Below are 14,226 nucleotides of genomic sequence, written 5' to 3'. Positions count from 1 at the left end.
TCTTTATTCTGGTATTATATTTTCATAAGCTTTTATTACTAAAATGGTTTTTATAATATTGACATGGTTAATTTTACATGTTAACGTGGTTGAGCTCAGGGATGTTGGATTAGTTCATTTTCACACTGCCATAAAGAACTACCTGAGACTGGGCAATTTATAAATAAAAGAGGTTTATTTTACTCACCATTCCACAGGCTAACAGGAAGCATCACTGGGAGGTCTCAGGGAATTTACCATCATGGAAGAAGGTGAAGGGGAAGCAAGCATGTTTTACTATGGCAGAGAAAAAGAGAGAATGAGGGAGGGGAAGTGCCATACATTTTAACCATCAAATCTCGTAAGAACTAATTCACTATCATGAGAACAGGATGGGGTGAACCCACCTACATGATCCAATCACCTCCCACTAGTCTCCTTCTTCAACACATTGGGATTACAATTCAGCATAAGTTATGGATAGGGACACAGAGGCAAACCATATCATTCTACCCCAGCCCCTCCCAAATCTCATATCTTTCTCTCATGTCAAACTGAAAGGAGCTGGGCACATTCCTCAGCCCTGGGCTCAAGACTCCCTGAGCCTAGTACAAACACATTCCATACTCCCATCCCACCACATATCGCCATATATCTCTCAAACTCCCTGAGCCCAGTATAAACACCACCTGGAAAGCCTCCGATAAGGAGACAGCCGTTCAAGGTTTTACTGAAAGCGCGGGAACCAAAAGAATTTCTTTGTTCCCCTGTAACTTTCGGGCTATAAAAAGCAAACGCTCGCATTGTTCGAGGCCCTCTCTTGTATGCTGTAGAATGGAGGGACCAGGTTCGAACTTGTAATAAAGATCCTTGCCGCTTGGCTTTGACACTGGACTCTGGTGGTCTTCTTTGGGGAACAAACGGTCTGGGCATAACAAAACATAATCATGTCTTCCGAACAATATCCTAAAGTCTTAACTTATTCCAGAATCACTAAAATTCCAAGTCCAAAATCTCAGCTGAGATAAGGTGAGTTGCTTCCAACTATGAGCCTGAAAAATCAAAAGCAAGTTAGTTACTTCCAAGATACAATGGGAATATAGGCAGTGGATAAATACTCTCATTCCAAAAGGGAGAAATTAGTCAAAACAAAGGAATTACAGACCCCATGCAAGACCAAAACCCAGTAGAGCATTAATTAAAGTTCCAAATTAATGTCCCTTGACTCATATTGTATATCCAGGACTCGCTGATGCAAGGGGTGGATTCCCAAGGCCATAGACAGCTTTATCCTTGGGACTCTGCAGGGTACAGCCCCCATGCTGCTTTCACAGGCTGGGATTGAGTGCCTGTGGCTTTTCCAGGAACATAGTGCAAGCTGTTGGTGAATCTACCATCCTGGGGTCTGGAGGACGGTGGCCTTCGTCTCACAGCTCCACTAGGAGCACCCTAGTGGGGACCCTGTGAGGAGGATCCAATTTCAGTTTTCCCGTTTACAATGCCCTTGTGGAGGTTTTCCATGAGGACTCTGTCCCTATAGCAGACTGCTACCTGGACATGCAGGCAGATGGAGATCTAGACAGAGGTTTCCAAACTCTTGTCTTCTGTATACCTGCAGGCCCAACACCACATAGAAGCCACTAAGGATTGGGGTATGCACACTCTAAATCAATACCCCAAGGTGTACCTTGGTCCTATTTAGCCATGTCTGGAGCGGGAGCAGCTGGGACATAGGGCACCATGTCCCAAGGTTGCATAGAGCACTGGGGACCTGGGCCTAGACCAGGATACCATTTATTCCTTCTAGCCTTCCAGGCCTGTGATGAGAGTGGCTGTCACAAAGGTCTCTCTGACATGCCGTGGAGACATTTTCTCCATTGTCTTGGGTATTAACATTTAGCTCCTCTTAATTTATGCAAATTTCTGCAGCTGGCTTAAACATTTCCCTAAGAAAATGTTTATTGTTTATTTTTTTTTTGTGCTATACTCTTTTTTTTTGTACTATGGTCGGGCTGCAAATTTTCCAAACTCTTATGTTCTTCTTCTCTTTTAAACATAAATTCCAATTTCAGACCATGTCTTTGTGAATGCATATCACTGTATGCTGTTAGGAACAATCAGATCACTTCTTGAATGCTTTGCTGTATAAAAATTTCTTCTGCCCAATATCCTCAATCATCTCTCTCAAGTTTAAAGTTCCACAGATCCCTAGAGCAGGCTCAATGCTGCAAATCTCTGCTAAAGCATCACAATGGTGACCTTTGCCCTGGTTCCCAATAAGTTCCTCATCTCCATCTGAGACCACACAACCCTGGATTTCATTGTCTATATCATTATCAGCACTTTGGTCAAAATCATTAAGAAATATCTAGGAAATTCCAAACCTTCCTTTATCTTCCTGTCTTCCTCTAAGTCCTCCACACTGTTCCAACCTCTGCCTGTTACCCGGTTCCAAAGTTGCTTGCACATTTTCAGGTATCTTTAGAGCAATGCCCCAATCTCCTGTTACCAATTTCCTGTATTAGTCTGTTTTCACACTGCTATAAAGAAATACCTGAGACTGGGTAATTTATGAAGAAAAGAGATTTGACTTACTCTTCCACAAACTTAACAGGAAGCATGACTGGAAGGGCTTAGGAACTTACAGTTATGGCCAAAGGTGAAGAGGAAGGAGGCCTGTCATACCACCACAGTGGATCAGGAGAGAGACAGAGAGAAAGGAGTTGGGGAGTACCACCTTTTTTTTTTTTTTTTTTTTCCCCCCTGAGACAGGGCCTGACTCTCTTCACCAGGCTAAAGTGCAATGATGCAATCTCAACTCACTGCAGCTTTGACTTCCTAGTCTCAGGTGATTCTCCCACCTGAGCCTTCTGAATATCTGAGATTAAAGGCATGCACCACCACGCCCAGCTAAGTTTTGTATTCTTAGTACAGACATGGTTTTGATATGTTGCCCAGGCTTGAGGAGGTGCCATACTTTTAAACTGTCAGATCTTTTGGGATCTCACTCACTATCATGAGAACAGCATGGAGTAAATCCTCTCCCTATGATCCAATCACCTCCTACCAGGACCCTTCTTCAGCAGGTGGGAAGTACAATTCAACATGAGATTTGGGTGGGGACACAGAGTCAAACCATATCAGATGTCTAGATAGCTGGTAAAACATTATTTCTCTCTGTGTCTGTGAGGGTGTTTGTGGAAGAGGTTAGAATTTGAGTCAGTAGACGAAGGGCAAAAAATGTACCTCACTAACATGCATGGGCATCATTCAATCTGTTAAGAATATGAATAGAACAAAAAGGCAGAGGAAGGGTAAATCCACTCTCTCTGAACTGAGGCATCTATCTTCTCCTACCCTTGGACATTAGCACTCCTGTTGTAAGGCATGCAGACTCAGAGTAAATTATACCACTTTCCTGGTTCTTCGTCTTGCACACAGAAGATCATGGGACTTCTTGGGCTCTGTAATCATGTGAGTCAATTCCCATAATAAAACAAAATACATCACACACACACACCAAAGACATATACATACACACACACACACACACACACTTCCTTCTCCACCCAAAGCTGTAGGTTAATTACTTAGTGTCTTTTATTAGACTGTGAAAGAAAGATCAGATACTGCTAATGCTGATTATTGAATGCCTTACTGGATAACTCTTGGCTTTGTTTCTATGAAGAACATTAGTACAAATATAAAAGTATAAGGATTTTTGACGGTATTTAGATTTTATTCTCACATACTTAATTTAAATGCAGATTGTCAACACAATGTCATTTCATCATTTTAAATTTTAAAGATATGGCTTGGGTAAATAAAAAAAATTATTATAGGACCACCTAGTTATAATCCAGACATAATCTTGTATACTACATCAAAAGTTATTTTTATTTATTCACTCAAAGGATTACTTTATTAAAGTCAACATTAAACAACCAATATAATAATAAAGGAAAGAATGAAAGAACATTTGCAAGACCAAAAAAAGAGCAAGAGCTTGTGTAAATGTGTTCACTCAAAGGATTACTTTATTTAAGTCAGCATTAAACAATCAATGTAATAATAAAGGAAAGAATGAAAGAGCATTTGCAAGACCAAGAAAAGAGCACGAGCTTGTGTAAATATGAGAATGAAAAAAATAATGCTATTAAGACTCCTCTCGGGACTTACTCTTCCAAAAAATGTAGTGACGTGTCAATAACATAACTTTGGAAACTAAAACAAATACAAATGCTCAATTCATAGATTTGTGACATTAAAGAAGTCTTGATAAAGTTAGTAAATATCTTGGAGTCTCTCTCCACCTATTAGAAAGGGATAGATAAGTTATAATAAAAAGTAAAAGAGCTAAATTATATGAAAAGTCTTCCATATGTCTTAACTAATATTAGTTTTCTTTCTCATAAATTTCTCTTCACATCACCATTAAAATGTATATGTATAAAAACATATACATCTCTGATATGGGAACAAAATAAAATGATTAACTCCTAACTGTTGGTGGCCACTGTGTCTATCTATCTATCTCACCAAACACTAAGTTTATTAATGATTAAAAGATAAAGACAAAAGTTAGGCACAGATAGAGTATTACTTTATGGAAAAACTTGCATCTGTGAGTTACAGCTTCTAAATGTCCTCCTTCTTTAGCTCTACTCATGTTTTTAATTAATAGGAAATTTCTGAATAACATGTGCAGATTTACTGTTCTTAAGGGAACCTGTTTGTTAAAGGAATCTGTTTCAGGCTGATTGCCCTGTAGTTTTGTATTCTCCGGTAAGTAGGAAAAAATCCTGATGTAATTAACTTCCCCTTTGCTACCAGCTCTTCTATTCTCTGTAAGTTCATAAATTCAAATTTTATTTATAATAATTAATTGAGGCACATCTGTTATAAATTGTTAAAAATACATTTTAATATTGTTTTAAAATCTGAAATTAAAAGAAAATTATTTTATCTAATCCTGAGATTAGATCTGTCGTTCAAATGTTGACAGATATCATAATAATGTCTATAATAGCAAAAGAATCCATGTCAGATATATGCTTCACATTTAATTTTCCTAAGTTCCCTTTGGTCTAAATAAGTATCTCAGACTTTGACACTTAAAAGGCATTTCTTAGATAGGGACTCCATTAAATCAATCAGTAAGTATCATCAGAATGTTTATAAGGAGGCTGGTAAGAGGTGTTCTTTCCATGGGACACCCTCTCAGTAAGAGAGAAATGATTCCCAGTTCTGTCTTTACTCTTTCCCCTCCCATATACTTGATTTACTTGTTCTCTGCTTCTCCAGGGAAAGGCAACATGAACTCCTATAACCAAGATAACAAAGAATGATGAGTTGTATGTGGAATTACAATCTTCCTTTCTCATTTGACTCTCATGGTTGGTGCTCCTCTGGTTGCTGATAAAATTTTTTGAAAAGTTTTATGTTTGTTTTCTCCCCTCATTGTAACTTATAAAACTATATTATAAGAGGGCAAAGGCCACCATGCTATAGAAGCATTAGTATTTTATTATTAGGCCAACTTTTTAAGAAAAAATTTGGATTATCACATGGCAAGTGGCTAAGAAGCATTTGGACCTTCAAGAGAGATTTTTCAAAGTCTCTTTGGTATATTTATTTCTATGGATACATAGTATCTAGAATATATATAAAGATTTTTTTTTTTTTTTTTTTTTACCAATTTTCATTTGTCTCCACCATCATTGTAGAAGTCTTCTTCATTCTCTTTATGTGGATAATCATTCTAGTGATGTGAGAGATAGTCTCTCCCTTTCTCCATGTCTAAACAAAGAATTCAAAATTTTCATATTAAGTGACCTTATACACAATTCTTAGAGGGTCCGATATGGTGGTGGATGAGTAATGAGGGGAAATTCCATTAATTTTATGGCAGAAATGGTTCCATTCAGTGGTCCTTTCATTGAGAAGGAAAATATTTCTATTTTGGTTTAGGATTCAAAAAAATGAATAATTAAGAATTATTTTCCTATTTTTTTAAAATAAACATCTCTTTGTAGTACTGTATTCCTTAGCAGAACGGACAAATAGCAGAGTTCATTTAGCAAGAGAAAGATCTTGAAATGCCTAAATGTTCTGTTAATGTGATTATAACCTGTTTTGTACCGTTGAAGGTACTGAATGCTTTTAGACAGGCATAGTAAGTTATTTTAATAGATACACTAATAAAAAAGAAGAGAGCTTTCAATTTGTATATCATACCAAGCTGAAATCTGTATTTAAATGCATCTGGGGCTTTCTTTGCTAGTTGGCTAGCAATTAATCATGATTATAGTGTTTGACTGCCTATCACCTACAGCCCATTACAGAGAGACTGTTTTATAAGTACCATAGTGTTCCCCAACAAAACTGAGGGTTGGGCTGCTATTTCTCATGGGAAAATAACGAGATGCACATGAACTAAGGAGGAAGAGAGTCTTTATTTCTGCAATTGGTTACAGGGAAAAGGCCTGAAAATTATCGCCATACCAACTCAAAATTGCAAAATTTTCTGGAGCCAATATACCTTCTAAGCAATATGTCTACGTGTAAATGTGCATTCATCTAAAGACATAAGTGATTAACTTCTTTTAATCTATAACTAAGGTCTGAGTCTTGAAGACCTTCCTCTGGAGCCTCAGTAAATTTACTTAATCTAAATGGGTCCAGGTGTAAACTTGTTTGTGGAGGCCTAGGGAGTGTCTTCAAACCTGCAATAAAACTGGTTTAATTCTAAATTGGTCCCGTTAATAATTTCTTCGTTATTTTGTCATGCTTTAAGGCCCAGGAAAGACCGAGGCAAAACCCTTGGTGGGCTTTTGTTACATCCCAGCCTTTGAATAAGGGCAGTGGCTTTTAATATTTAACTTAACCACTAAGTCAATACTGGAACAGTTGTTATGGAGGCCTGTGTTAGTGAGACCTGGCCTGCTGCAATAGGACCCACATTCATTGACATATAATTTGATTCTGATTTTCATCATAATGTAGACTAGACTTCTGAATACACACACACACACACACACACACACACACACACATATACACACACAGTATGAGAGAGGGAGAGATGTATATTATAAAAATAAAGTGATTTCAGGAAAATATCAATAATTTAATGACCTAAAACAGAAAATTAAAAATCCTTCCATATAAGCAACGTTGTAAATTCATTTAAAACTAAAACATTATTTTGGTACTGTCCCCAAAGCAGTTAGTGTTACCACTGAAGATTATTCAACAGTGACTCAGAATATGAAGATGGCCCTTAGCCACATACATAGATTCATAATTGCAGTTTTACCCAAGACACACGTAATATACATCCATGTTCAGCCTCATTTAACAATAGTGCTCTAGCATGTCTGAAGTCACAATCCTGTGTCTCATAGTTATTAATTTTACATACAATTTCCAATCTGTATAAAACCTTTATTCTATTTCTAGCCTATTACAAATATATTTTTTAGAGAATTGGTGTAAACCTAATGCTACTGACCTTAACATGATAACAGAACATTTTCACCACTAGGATTATTTTAATTCAACAGAGTATGCAAGAAGAGAATCAATTTAAAAGAAAACAAATACAGAAAATAATAATATTATAAGAAGAGAGATAAAGAAATAAGGAGGAAACAAAAGAAGAGAGGGAAAGAAATAGGCAGAAAGAGAGAAAGAAGAGAAGGAATAGCTGCAGTAATTCAGTGAGAATACCAAGGCATAGAAAAAAGCATATATATTTAGTAAGACAATTTAATGCATGTTAAACACTAGGGTAAAAATAATTTAATTATTAGGCCATTATATGGAAAATATAATTTACTCAAGAACATTTGGCAACATTCATTGAGTTAATATCAAGCAAATCAAAGATCCCAAATCATTTCATTGTTGCATTTCCATCTGAAAATTCAGATACCATGGAAATAAACCAAAGAGCTTCTAAGCAAAATCATTTTATACTCTTTTTTCTTTTTAGCAAATGTTTGTATGTGTCTGTATGTGTGTGTATGTGTATGTCAAAGTCAATATAAATTTGGGACATTTTACTTTCCACGATTATTGTTAATAAGACTGACAATCACCATCCATTTGAAATGAAAGCCCTCATCATTGTATTCTCAAGAAGAATTCTGATGATTTTTATGCCTGAGAAGGGATAGATTACTTAGCTGCTCACTCCTCCCTAGTGAATTTCATTAAAATTAAAAGAAATATAAAGTAAATATGTGTAATGGGTGGGAAAGAATATATATAGGAGGTAATATAGTTAATATCATTCAGGTGTATGTGTTTTCAACATTCCATGGGTCCCCTGTGAAATCGCTATAAATCCTAAACATATGTTAATTCCAATCCTAAATCAGGAGACTAAGATTATGTATTATTTATAGCACTGTTACTCAAACATATAAAATGACTTAAAGATTATAGCATGGTTTCTGATAAAACAACCAACCAAGCAAAATTTATAAAGATTTTTAAATAATTGGTTAGCTGGCATTTCATAAATATGAAATGTAAGGATTATGAGTTTTCATCTGAATTCCTATTGTATCAACTTGACAATTCTAGATCATGCTGTGAAACCAAACAACCATAAAATTCAGTAGCTTAAAAAAACCTAAATTCATTTATTGCACAATTGACATGACATTGTGAGTTAGCTGGGAACTCTACTACATACTATTGCCTCATACTTTATAATCAAGGGATCATTTTATAAAAATGTTTATTTTATATGATATGATGTGAAGTCATTTAAGGTCAGCTTGAGCTTACATTCAGGCAATCCCAAATCTCAGACAATTGCTTATTCAAGTTACATTGTGTAGAATTAAAAAAATAATAACATATTGATCTAATTTGGTGAAAATTAAAGTGAGAGTCAGGAAATGAATCATGTAAGTAAATAAGACTACACAACCCATACAGTAGATATTAATATTTATTCTACAGACAAAAATTAAGTAGATTGTAAGTTAATTTGAAGTATTTCATCAATGCTTTCTGAATATAATGATGAAAATAGATATAATTTCAATGGAAAAAACATATAAAAGATATCTGAATAAATAAACTGATCTCATATTTTAAAAATAATGTTTTATATTCTATTAAATATGTTTTCATTGATAATAAAATCATTTTTATTAGTAAAATATTGAGTAACAAATTTTACTAGACATTAAAAACACGAGGATGAATAAGAGGTAGGTATATTTCTTTTCCTCAACAATTTTAATTCAATGAGAGAAAATAATTTTTAGAAAATCATTTGAGATTTTGACAAGTTTTATAAAGGATGCTGTCACTGATAAAGATGAGGGTGAAGAAGCTACTTTAAAGGGATTGACAAGGGGACCTTGGTGTTGTAGTGACATTTAAGGCTGATACCTAGAAGATGAGACTAAGTCATTTGTTGAAAGAGAAAAGAATAAAGTATAAGGGGAAAAACTCAGCTGGAGATATTGATGTGCTCTACAAACTATGAAAAAGACAGAACTGCCCATTGGTTTTAGATGCAACAGATGAAGAGCTTAAAAGAGTTCACTCTCATTCTTACAGAACAGAGGAAGTTGAACAAACGTGAAAACGAATGGCATTTCTTGGGTCTATCTGAGAATTGAAGTTGCAGGGGAACTGCCATCTCAATATGTAGAGAGAAAGGTACGTCAACAGAGATAAAACAACCACGATCTGCTTACATAGAGTAGTGTGCACTGGAGCCATAGAAGGGAACTTAAACGGTGATATTGATGAATTACTGCAGGCTGAACGTGGATTAGTATGGCAGTGAGAATCTGCTGAAGGTCCCAGGCCCAAGGGAGCCTTCACACTTCCGCACCAGGATTTTTGGGCGAGGATTCAACAGATCACTTGTGGTTATGGCAGAAGAAGAGGAAGAGAAATCTTTGTGAAATTCACTCAGAAGCTTCTATATTATTCCAAGTATAAGGACTTTGCCCAGTTCTGAAACCTTATTCCTGCCTGGAAAGGAAATTTCTTCCCCCTTCAGCTATCACTTTACTTCCCTTCTCACCTAAACGAATGGTTTAGGGGGCTCAGGGATTTAAGGAGGTAGATTGGTTGGAAAGGCTGTAGCCAGGGATCTAAACGGGGGCAGAGGCAAGAAAGCTATGCAATTGAATAAACAGATGAAAGTCAAAATCCCAAGATACAAGCCCACTAAAAGACCGAGATTTAATCAGAAGATTACAGAACATTCCTCTTTTCTGACACCTTATCGCCACACTGACAGGGCTCAGAATGATAACAGCAGATTACATCTAAAAGAGCTGTAAGGCACAAACTGTCTTTGAGGAAGAGGTACATAAGAATACTATAGTCCTGGGGGGGGAAAAAAAAAAGTCAAAGGGCGCTGGAAAACTTGGAAGCTTCTGGCACCTACAGGAGAGTTTACAATTTTAGATGTTGAATGAAGAGATTGTTTCAATAAAGAAGATGTGAACTTTTTTTAAAAGTTGGTAATGATTTGAGTGAAATGACCTAATATGTCCACTGAATGTGAAAAATGGACATGATAGGTTACCTTGACTAAAGTACAGTAATTTCACTGATATGGTGAAGATTGGAAATGAACTGATAAACACTTGCCTACTTAATGGTACACATATTCAACGCCCTAAGATATTCTGACATTTTACAAGGTGTTAATTTGAATTTATATAGAACGATATAAGAAATCCAAAAATAGAAAATAAAAACTGATTTCTGTGGTAACAAGAAGAAGCTAGTCTTTTAATATTAAAAGACTTAATAACAAATGGTTTTTCTAATTATCCTCTATACAATAAATAAAATGAAGAACTATACATGGAGAAATATATATATAATATAAAAATAAAATACTATAACTTAAAAATGAAACTTGAAGTCATAATATTGATAAAAATATGTGATCATAATCAGCAATTTTTACGGGGATACAGTAAATAACAACAATTCAGTTTTTTAATTTAAATACATGATAAATATTAAAATGTTATTTTATCTTTTTTCCTCTACTTTTTCAAAATATTTACTGTGCATAAATGGAAAGCTCTATATGCATTTATAGAATCAGATAAGTTTTATTTACTAAACACTGAGGCTGCTGAGAATTTTCCTGATTACGCCAAGATGAAAAACATTCTTTAGTTAAACGATAGACAACTAAAAGTATAAGCTTATCCATTGTAGCTACACAGGTGTCAATACATTTTCATTTTTACAACCATAAACATGTCCTCTTCACTACCTATATAACATTTGAGAAAATAAAATTGATATTTAAGTTTGAAGAATTTTACATATAAATTTTGCAGTGAAATATATGTCATAACTATCAATCAAATCAAAACAAAATCAGAATTCATTTGTCTACTGTCATATAGATATGTTGCTGATGATATCATTTAAATTTGGCTTGACATATTATGTTTACAACAGACACATATTAAAAACAATTTACTTATTTTATTAGTCTACATACGTGTGTGTACATGCATGGTCATACATGTGTTTGTATGTTATGCAATTTAGGTAGCAAGATCATCACAAATAATTTGGATAATTCCAATATTATTTAGTGAATCTATGTCTTTATATGACTATTATGGGAAAAATGTGTCTTTATTGTGGTCATGCCAATATTTCTTGCTATTACTCTATGTAACACTGAGGTATGGAAATATGGCTATAAAATATAAATCAGGTGTTCAGTATATACATATAGGTTTGGTAGGTCTATAAATATGCAGAAGTGGGAGGATATTGTAAAACATTGATTTATCATCCATTTAAAAAGTCATCTTTTAATTTACTCATATGTTTTGTCAGGTATAGTAAAGTAAGGTTTAATTATTGGAGCTTTATTTCTGTAATAGATATGCCACAAAAGGTAGTAGCTCAAACACATAGAAGTCTGTCTCACTCTTAAGACAGTCCAAGATGGGCGCTTATGTTAATGAACATGGCCTTTCCACATAGTGATTCAAATACCCAGGTTTCTTCCATTTTTGTATCATCACCATACCTAGGATTTCAGAAACCTCTTAAAACATGTAAGAAAGAGAATGAAGAAGATGAAATTTTTAAAAAAAATAATCTCTTGGCCTGGAAGAAATACACATAGTGTCTGCTTCCATTCTCTTGGTAATAACAAGTAACATGGCCATACCGATTATAAGAGGATAGAAAGGTTAGCATAGGGGAAACTGATCCAGCTGAGAAGTTACTTACCAGACAGCTCCATACACTTGAGAAGGGATAATAAATTTTGACGAAAAGCAGTCTTTGCCACAGTCTAACCTCTGGCCAGCAAAAACCATATTTTTCACTTTATACAGAGATCATATACACCTACTCCCTTTCCAGAAGAGATGGCTGAAAGTAATATCTTCTTTATGTCTCAACATTCAGGATCTCTGAATTATGTATATAATCATGCCTCACTTAATGACAGAGATACATTCTAAGAAATGCATTGTTAAGTGATTTTATCAGCATATGACATCATAGAGTATACTTACACAAACCTACGTTGTACAGGCTATTATACTAAGCTGTATGGTGTAGTTGATTGCTCCTAAGCTGGGAACCGGTACAGCATGTTACTGTACTGAATACTGTAGGCAACTGTGACATAATACTAAATATTTGTGTATCTAAACATATAAAAGTGACAGGAAAAATATATTATAAAAGATTTTTTAAAATAATATACCTATAGAAGGCATATATCATGGAGCTTGAAAGACTGGAAGTTGCTCTGAGTGAGCCAGTGAGTGAGTGATGAGTGAATGTGAAGGCCTCAGACATTACTGTCCACTACTGTAGACTACATAAACACTGTATACTTACGGTACACTAAATTTGTCAAAAATGTTTTTCTTCAATAATAAATTGATCTTAGCTTCCTATAACTTTCTTATTCATAAATGTTTAAATTCTTCGACTCTTTTGCAATAACATTAGCTTAAAACACACACACATTATACAGTTGTACAAAATATTTCCTTTCTTTATATTCTTATTTTATAAGCTGTTTCTGTGTTTAATTTTTTAAGTTTTTTTTATTTTTACTTTGTAAACTTTTTTGTTAAAAACTAAAATACAAACACACACATTAGTCTAGGCCTACACAGGATCAGGATCATCAATGTTATTGTCTTACACCTCTACGTCTTGTCCCACCGAAAGGCCATCAGGGACAGTAACACAAATCGATCTGTCATCTCCTGTAACAATGCCTTCTTCTGGAATACTCCCATAGAACCTTCCTGAGTCTGTTTTACAGTTAACTTTTTTATAAATATAAGTAGAAGGAGGAAGAGTATACTCCAAAATAATAATATAAATGGTATAGTAAATAAATAAATACATAGTATAGTATATACATGAACAGAATAATAATAATGGTTTACTTTTTGTCGAGTATTATGTACTGTACATAATTGTACGGGCTATAGTTTTAGACTACTGGCAGTGCAGTAGGTTTGTTTCCAATAGCATCACCACGAACACATGAGCAATGCATTGTGCTATGACATTATGATGGCTATGACATCACTAGGTGATAGAAATGTTTTAGCTCCATTAATAATCGTATATGACCAGCATTGTATATGCCATTCATTATTAAATTAAATGTTGTTATGTGGTGCATAGCTATACTTGTGTCTCTCTATCAGGTATAGATTTGTTTCTCTATGTTTTGCTAGTCTGTAAACCAAAAGACAAGCAAACTACCCTACCTTTATCCAAGCCATTATTTTTCAGAATAGTGACTAAAAACAACACAATTAGCACTTAGACTAAATAACAGAAGAATAAAGGCACACAGTAATAATTAGTCGATGGCAAAGACCCAAACCTACTGGGTAGGAAAAATGAAGACACTAAGTTGGCAGAGAAGTAGGTTTTCTATTAGCTCTCAAATTGCCCTCTAAGAGGAATCCATTACCAGCCTCTAGGAAATATACCATTTTGGGGAGCTGTGAAGCTTTCAGTTATTTTCCAATGATCCAATTATGAAGAACAAAGATGCTTGAAAAGTTTGAGAGTCAAAACCTTTCTAATGAGTTACTCCTGGAATGGCAGAATGAGAACCTTGATAAATTTGATGTTCCATGAAAATAACAACAACAAAAAGCTAAAATTAAACTGGAAATTAAACAAAACTACAAAACAATTGAAAACTATCTTTTAACAAGAAACTACTAAACC

General features: G+C 34.8%; 1 long non-coding RNA gene across 1 annotated transcript; it reads right to left on the bottom strand.

Moving 5' to 3' along the window:
• Positions 1 to 5,140: 5,140 nt before the first annotated feature.
• On the bottom strand, positions 5,141 to 12,416 carry LOC119619773 (uncharacterized). The gene is made up of 2 exons (XR_005236242.1): positions 12,241 to 12,416; positions 5,141 to 5,302 (listed from the first exon to the last, which is right to left on the bottom strand). It is a non-coding gene; the product is annotated as an uncharacterized lncRNA (long non-coding RNA).
• Positions 12,417 to 14,226: the final 1,810 nt, after the last annotated feature.

The sequence above is a fragment of the Chlorocebus sabaeus genome, chromosome 25, assembly GCF_047675955.1.
Source record: "Chlorocebus sabaeus isolate Y175 chromosome 25, mChlSab1.0.hap1, whole genome shotgun sequence".
Classification (NCBI taxonomy): domain Eukaryota; kingdom Metazoa; phylum Chordata; class Mammalia; order Primates; family Cercopithecidae; genus Chlorocebus; species Chlorocebus sabaeus.
Note: the sequence above shows the minus strand (reverse complement) of the source record. Positions and strands in the feature narration are given on the sequence as shown.